Source organism: Mirounga leonina, unplaced genomic scaffold (genome assembly GCF_011800145.1).
Source record: "Mirounga leonina isolate KUSES-001 unplaced genomic scaffold, KU_Mleo_1.0 Mir_418, whole genome shotgun sequence".
Taxonomy (NCBI): Eukaryota; Metazoa; Chordata; class Mammalia; order Carnivora; family Phocidae; genus Mirounga; species Mirounga leonina.
The window spans coordinates 18177953-18186309 of NW_023270739.1; positions in this window are offsets into that span (position 1 = coordinate 18177953).

An 8357-nucleotide genomic window follows, 5' to 3' on the forward strand; every position below is an offset into this window, starting at 1 on the left:
AAATTATGAGAGTCTGAATGATTCAGATGTTCTGTTCTCCCCCATCAGAAAGAAAGGGACTCTTCATGTCTCCCTTTCCTTTCTGTTTTTCCTTTGCTCTAATGATCCAAATTATTAGTCTTCCCAGACTTGGATCATTTCATTTTACTTTTACTTCAGTTTTTTAAAGATTTATTTATTTTAGAAAAAGAGAGTGTGTGTGTGCATGCACACGCCGGAGGGGCAGAGGGTCAGAATCTTCAAGCAGACTTCCCACTGAGCGTGGAGCCTGACTTGGGGCTTGATCCCATGACCCATGAAATCATGATCTGAGCTTGACCAAGAGTTGGATGCTTAAACTGACTGAGCCACCCAGGAGCCCTCATTTTACTAGAGTTTTTTTAGATATAGTAATTACTGCCTTAAAAATGCTAGTTACAAATAAAAAAAAAGAGCAAGCAAAAAAAAAAAAAAAGCTAGTTACCTTTTGCTTTCCCACATAACTGTTCCTTTATTTTGTGAATTGAGACACAAGATCAAGTCACACATGATTACATTTTATGGCCTTAAAGTTCTCACAAAAAAACCCCCTTTTTGTCATTTATCACTGTGACATTTTTTATTTTTAAACTTATTGCATAAATCTAATATTATCATTGTTTGGATATGGAGATATATCTGTATCTATCTACCCATATATAATTATACATATACATATAGTCATAAACATAATGTTTCATCATTTGGGTTCTTAGTATTAGAATCCCCAAACAACATTTTTCATCCACTCCCTATTCTATATTATATTTCTTATACATCTAACTTAGAACCTTTTATTGTGCTGGGTCTTTTCCAAAATATATTGCTGTCCTTCTGTAGAGTGTAAAATGTATGCAGGTACCTATAATCTGAATGTTTTAAAGGAATTACTATTTATTCTTCTTTGTACCAGGGTCATCAGGAATGAAGGCAAATTAAATCAGCCCAATAAATACAATGCTGATGGCTTCTTTGGAAATCTTAATTGTGTATTTAAGGGAATTCCGGTTAGGAAAATAATTGGAAAGACAGACTATCAGATCTAATGGACAGAAGATCTTGGGCCTGAGCACTGGAGCTATCCTACTTTTCTTGTTCTATCTTAGCTTGTCATGATAAGCACGTCTCAAAATAATGTTGTCCCAAAATGGATTAGCATTCATATCCATCTGTGGTTTTCAGTGGTTAGTAAATATTTTTGATTTGTATGTGATGGCCTATCAAGTTCTAACCATTGAGATATGTTTCCCTTTGGTCCACTGCATAATTTTTCATTTCTATTAGCAATGTACAAAGTAAAGATAATTTAAGCGAATTGATTAGCAATCATTAAGATCATAAAGAGGGGGGATTTGACTAGATATCTTAGATATCTTTTAAGATCTCTTTAATTGCAGATATTCTCTGAGAATTATATATCTCTGCTTCTATATGAAGATCCCATCTTTTTAACACTTTCTAGAAAGATTGTACTCAGTGTCATTCTATAGGCATTGGAAAAAAGCGGGAGAATTCTAATCCCATCTTCCCATCTCTGCTAGTTATATATCTTGAGCCATTTAATTAACCCATCTAGGGCTCAGTTCAGTATAATGAATACATAAGCTGGACATTTTCCATTGCTTCTTTCAGTTATAACATTTTGTGATACACTGTTTTGGTATTTGTGGCTCAGTTATGTACTATGATGCTACAATTCTGAAGTTTGGATTTTCATCTAGAGTGTAATATCCCTTTACTTTAAATTACCCGTGGATTTTTAAAATTAGAGATGGTTTATTGAATCCTGCCCCCTCCCTTCCCTCATTTTATAGATAGAGAAATAAGCCCATTCTGGATAAATGACATACTGGTCACTTAGATATTAAGGTGGGGCTGTGTTTAGACTTTAAGTGTTTTAGTTCTAAGTGCGTGCTTTTACCATTACTCTACATTATCTTCCTTTTGTGGCTCTATGCACATCAGTTTTCTAAACTCTTGCTGGCTTTTCTCTGTTCTGTTATCTATTTCTGGGCTGCCTCCCATTATCATCAACTAGTGTGTTCACATAGAATGCTAATTTTAATATTGGCTTAAGAAAAGATATTTGAAGGAGAAAAAAAGTCATAGTATATATCTCAGAGCCAGTTTTTTTTCTTTTCTTTGCCTCTGCTTTTCTCACTTAGCAAGGTAATGAACAATTGATTATTTTGTGTTCTTCCCAAGCAAGCCTTAGCAGTCAGCACAGAAACACATCATTTCCATGTTTGTTGCTGTTGTTGTTGTAGCCTCAGCTGTAGATTGTTTCCGAAAACATGTTTTCTAGGCTAAAGTTCATGGAATCATAGAGCTAGCAGTAATAATACAGGGTTCTGTAGTTTCGTATTTTGCTTTTAACACAGGCTTTTCTCCTACCCTCAACATACAGTCTAAGCCTTCATACTGCAAATTAAGCCTGTTTTATATCCTCTTATATTGTATGTTTTCCTGGGGGCTTTTGTTTATCAACTCAAGTTAATCCACAAGTGGAGCATCATTTTGTACCTGAAATACATTATTTCATAATGAACAATTCATCTCCACTTAGCCAAATCCGGACACAATAGAAAATGTACTTCTATTAGTGATTTCCTGGGTCATTTGTAATTGCAGATTAGAAAATTATTAACTTCGAATGATAGAAAAAAACATGGTCAATAGAACAAAATCCACTAGCAATGATTATAAGTTATTTCAATAGATAGGCAAGAGACCTATTTCTGTTTTTCTTTTTTATAATGTGAAAGATCCATTTTCTCTCTCATGTATTTCTGCTACAAATCTGGCTCTCTTAATTCTCTTCTGAATAGACATTAGCCAGCCAGCTGGCCTGCCTTTCTGCCTTTCTTCTTCCCTCTCTCCCTCCTTCCCTCACTTTTTTCCTCCCTATCTCTTTCCCTTTTCCCTTCCTTCCTCTGTCCCTTCTTCCTTCTCTTCCTCTCTCCTCTCCTTTCCTCTTTTCTTTTCCTAATCTTTTCTTTTTAATAATAATCTTACTGTTCACTATAAGGTTTTACTAAACATGTGTATTCATATTTCATTTCTCCTTCTCTTAGCAAATTATTCCTTTTCTTTTTTTCTTAAGTTTCATCTCATTAAGCTATATTGGGCACACTGTGATTCTTGGATGCTGTTTTGAGAACTGTCAGCACTAAATTATTATCATTTATAACTTTGAAATATGTATATTCTTTGTTATGTGTCAGGTTTAAGTATTTACTGATCTTGCTTTTCATTCTCTAAATATTTAATGCTTGAATCCTAGACTCCATTATCTGAAATCCAAACTGTATCTCAAATTATATCGAGAATCCAGATAGTAATTTATGTGTACTTTTGATTTACTCTTAAGTTTTCTAATGAAAGAAGAGAACTTCTTCTAAAAATTTATATAGTCTGGTCCATAAAGTTTCTCTTTGGATAACCTAGAAATAACTTTGATCTGATTGCTTCTTTCCTGGATAAGGATATTAAATAGTTAAAATTTGCTCTTATTCACTCTCTCTGGAAATCTTTGAGAGTGAATTCAGTATAAAAAGGAGCTCCAGTTAGAAAATTAGGAGTGGATTGTCCTAAGGTCTTTTGACCATGTCAAACACATTTGCAACTCTATTTCTGTTAAGGAGAAGTAAAATCTTCAAGAAAGTCTGAAATCAAAAGGGCCTTAATTAATGTGAGAATTTCATTAGTTTGTTAAATACTCTATCCATATGAAGATGATTTGCATTTATTTCAAAGTTCTTTGGACTGGTAACGAGGGAGGATGGAACAAAATAAATGTCTTTCGTTATGATTTAATTACAGGGAAATTTGCTTTTGAGGTAAAGAAATTTGAATTTTGAACCTTCCCAATTAACTTAATTTTGCTCAGAACATATCCTGAAACTTCTTAAAAGATATATGAATTAGAAGTATATTTATATCTATCAGAAAATGAAACAAATTATAGTAGCAAAAATTAATACTTTTAGAATTCCTATTTTTACCTGAACTTATATATTAGCCTCAAGCTGCAAAATGTTGCAATGATTTTTTTTTTTAAAGATTTTATTTATTTATTTGAGAGAGAGAAGGAGAGACAGTGAGAGCACAAGTGGGGAGGAGAGGGAGAAGCGGGCTCCCTACAGAGCAAGGAGCTCGATGTGGGGCTCGATCTCAGGACCCTAGGATCATGACCTGAGCCAAAGGCAGAAGCTTAACTGACTGAGCCACCCAGGTGCCCCAAAATGTTGCAGTGATTTAAATTGCATTATTATTAAATTTAATTTGATATTTTGTTTTACTCCTGGGGAATGGAATTGTTTTTTCTGTGATCTCATCGACCACATTTACTTTAGGATTTTAGAGCAGTTCTTATTTATGAAATGCTACATATAAGAAAGAATGCCACTTTATGATCAAGATATAGATGTTACTTCACTGTTTGCTATATTATGAACATTGTTCATCAGTATAACTTAATATTTCATGCCTAGTAACCAAGCGTAGTCAACATGTTCATTTGAAAGATATAAGGAACAACTTAAATAAAAATGAAAATCAATACGGTGCCTGCATGCCTCAGTTGGTTAAGCGTCTGCCTTCAGCTCAGGTCATGATCCCAGGGTCCTGGGATTGGGTCTCGCATCAGGCTCGCTGCTCAGCGGAGAGTCTGCTTCTCCCTCTACCCCTAGCCCCTGCTCATGATCTCTCTTTCATTCTTTCTCTCTCTCAAATAAATAAAATCTTTGAAAAAAAAGAAAATAAATAATACTGATTTGGGTAGGATCCTAGTGTTAAATACCATTCTAGTTTAGATATTAGAGATAGTACCTGAAATTTAATTTATTCTTAATGAATATGGAGGAAAAGGGCCTGTTTAATACATTATTACTTGTGATATACATGGATACCTCATAAGATGTATAAATGACAGTTGGTTGATTAATATTTTATTTATGATTCAGTAAGACTGACAGGCACATTTTTATCAGAAATAGAACTTCATATTTCATAAATATGTTTTCACATTAGAAATCTGAGCCATGCCTGTTCATTAGCTGATGTCTGTGAATAAAATGAACATGTTTGGGGCCCCTGAGTGACTCAGTTGGTTAAGCATCTGACCCTTGATTTTGGCTCAGGTCATGATCTCAGGGGCATGGGGCGGAGCCCCAGGCAGGGCTCCCTGCCCAGGGGGGAGTCTGCTTCTCTCCTCCTCCCTCTCCCTCTGCCTCTTCTCTCTCTCTCAAATAAATAAGTCTTAAAAAAAATAAATTTAGTAAAATGAATTAAAAGAAAACACATAAATATAGGGCGCCTTGGTGGCTCAGTCGGTTAAGCATCTGCCTTCAGCTCGGGTCATGATCTCAGGGTCCTGGGATCGAGCCCCGATTGAGTCGGGCTCCCTGCTTAGTGGGGAGTCTGCTTCTCCCTCTCCCCACTTGCTCTCTCTGTGTGTCTCTCTCACTACCTCTTTCAAATAAATAAATAAAATCTTTAAAAAAGGTAAATAGTATTTAGTTAGTATTGTATTGTTCACTGGAGGCAATTTCATAGGCATACAGATTGTTCTTTTCAGATTTACATATTAGGTAGTGGTAATATGACACAATACAAATGTCAGTAAGTTAGTTTTTTCGTTATTCCATCAATCTTCCTGATAAAGAATGGATGTATATCACATACATTATTAGAAAATGTCAATAAGAATTGAGCCAAAGAACAAATTAAACTGAATGGATTTCATGAGAGTAAAAGAAAATAGGATTGATAAACCCATTAAACTTTCCTCTTACCCTTTGAAAGTAAATGCCTTTAGAAGTTTCAGATTATTTTTTTAATTGGTTAGGCATTGAGGAATAAAGTTAAAACTCTTCACAGAAGTATCTTTCTCTGATACATGAATTTGGAGAAGTGTGTTTTGTGACTAGTATAAATTCTACTTTTTAGATCCAGATAATTAACTGTGTCTTCTTTTGGTATCGCTTTACCTTTTATTTAAATGCTAAAGTGCGGGGCGCCTGGGTGGCTCAGTTATTAAACATCTGCCTTCGGCTTAAGTCATGATCCCAGGGTCCTGGGGTTGAGCCCCGCATTGGGCTCCCTGCTCCTCGCTCCCTGCTTGGTGGGAGGCCTGCTTCTCCCTCTCCCACTCCCCCTGCTTGTGTTCCCTCTCTTGCTGTCTGTCTCTCTGTTAAATAAATAAAATCTTAAAAAAAAATAAAAAAAATGCTGAAATGTTTCATTAAAAAAAAGAATCACTGGGATTGCTAAACATTGCTGCAGCTTACCTTGAGAAGTGTTTGTTTGCATACGATTTTACAGTCATACCTGTTTTTTATTTGATTCACACCAACCCTTTGGAGGCTGGCAGGAAGATGTAGCCTCTGAATTCTATTTTAACAATATCTGAAAGTCTGACAGAGGCTATTTGATTTGCCCAAGGTGACCAAATTAGTAAGTAGTAGAAAGTTGGAACTCTAAAGCAGGTATTCTGATTTTTAACTGCTTTTTTTTTTAATTTAAAAATAATTTATTTCAATAAGTACATATTTCTTGATTCTCAATAGGAATTTCGACCAAGAATTTATATTAGGTGTTACCAAATATTTTCAGTCTTTATCAAGAATGCTGGGTTTTTTCTACCTTTTTTTTTTAAATTTTTTTTTATTCTTACGTTAATCCCCATACATTACATCATTAGTTTTAGATGTAGTGTTCCATGATTCATTGTTTGTGCATAACACCCAGTGCTCCATGCAGAATGTGCCCTCCTCAATACCCACCACCAGGCTAACCCATCCTCCCACCCCCTTCCCCTCTAGAACCCTCAGTTTGTTTTTCAGAGTCCATCGTCTCTCATGGTTCGTCTACCCCTCTGATTTCCCCCGCTTCATTCTTCCCCTCCTGCTACCTTCTTCTTCTTTTTTTTTTTTTTTAATTCATTGGTATTGAATCCTTCTTATCACATTGTAGTTATTTATCTCAGAATAGAAGACGCTATATAGTAACTTTTGCATGGCAGAGAGGTGAGGAGAAATATGTGAATTTGACAGCCTTCAAGTGTCCTTCTGATTTTCATATTTGTTTTTGCAAAGATGATTTGCTGGAAGCATTTTTATTTTTAAAGGATTTTGTTTTCACTTGGGACAAGAACTAATATTTTTGTACAGCGCTTTACTATTTATTGAGTGGCTTCTCTTCTGTGATCTCATTTAAAGCTCTTACCAGTCTTGACCAGTGGGTGTTATTATTATTACAGTATCCCCTACAGAAAAGAAAAAGACAAGACTAAGTAATTTCTCTAGGGGTCACATCATTAAGTAGTTTGTGTAGGTAGGACTCAGATCCAAATCTTCTAAGTTCAGGTTTTATAAAATACTACTGGTTCTTATAAAGAATATTAAAGTGAGATTTTATTCTTATTTTCTCTAAAATTGTATCATTAGAAAACTTATTACTCCTTGGAACATTCTAAATATTTCTACAACATATTCTTGGTTCTTTCATCATGATTTCATACATTTCATACATTTATCCAATGTTTCGTATGTGGGGGAGAAAGAATAATTTTCTCTTTCCCTTCTGGGTTCTTGGCTGAGGAACCCCCACTCCCCCCCATAATAAAAAGGTAGATTAACAAGAGAAAAGAAGTTTAGTAATATGTATATCTCTTGTATATACATGGGAGATACCCAGAAAAACTTAGTTAACTCTCTTTAATGGTCCCTGCCACCACCTTAAAAACCATTTCCTGCTAAACATAAAATAGATGTTTGTTGAGGGGAACTAGTTATGGGAGGTTATTAGGAAAAGCACAATAAACAAGTTGTGGGGTTGTTACTCAGATTTAAGTTTCTGCTTCCTCCCAGGATAAGAGTTTCTAAGAGATTGAGAGTCCATTATCATTTTCTGGTACAAAGAGGGAGACTCCCTTACAAATGGAGTTTTCCTTATAGATTTAAATGTCTCTTACAAAAGGGTAACTTCTATTCCGTTTTCAGAGGTTTAACAACATCTACTCTTTCTTAAAAGTAATTAGCTGAAAATAATACTTATGCCAAAGAGGTATATTTTGGGGTGGTATATTCTGCTCCCCTTTACAAGTTCAGACCACACTCTGGGCATTCATTATATTTTACCATTTACTGTAATGTTTGTATCATGTCTATTTTGTGTGTTTGTGGGGAGGTAGCTATAACTTCTTTTCAGACTTCCTCCAATTTTTCTTGTTACTTTACATTTAAAGTCTGGCTTCATGAAATATTTAAATTTAGCTCTTTGTGTTACATTTGTTCTTACTACCAGTGATTTGTTACATATGAGAAACTTTAGAATTT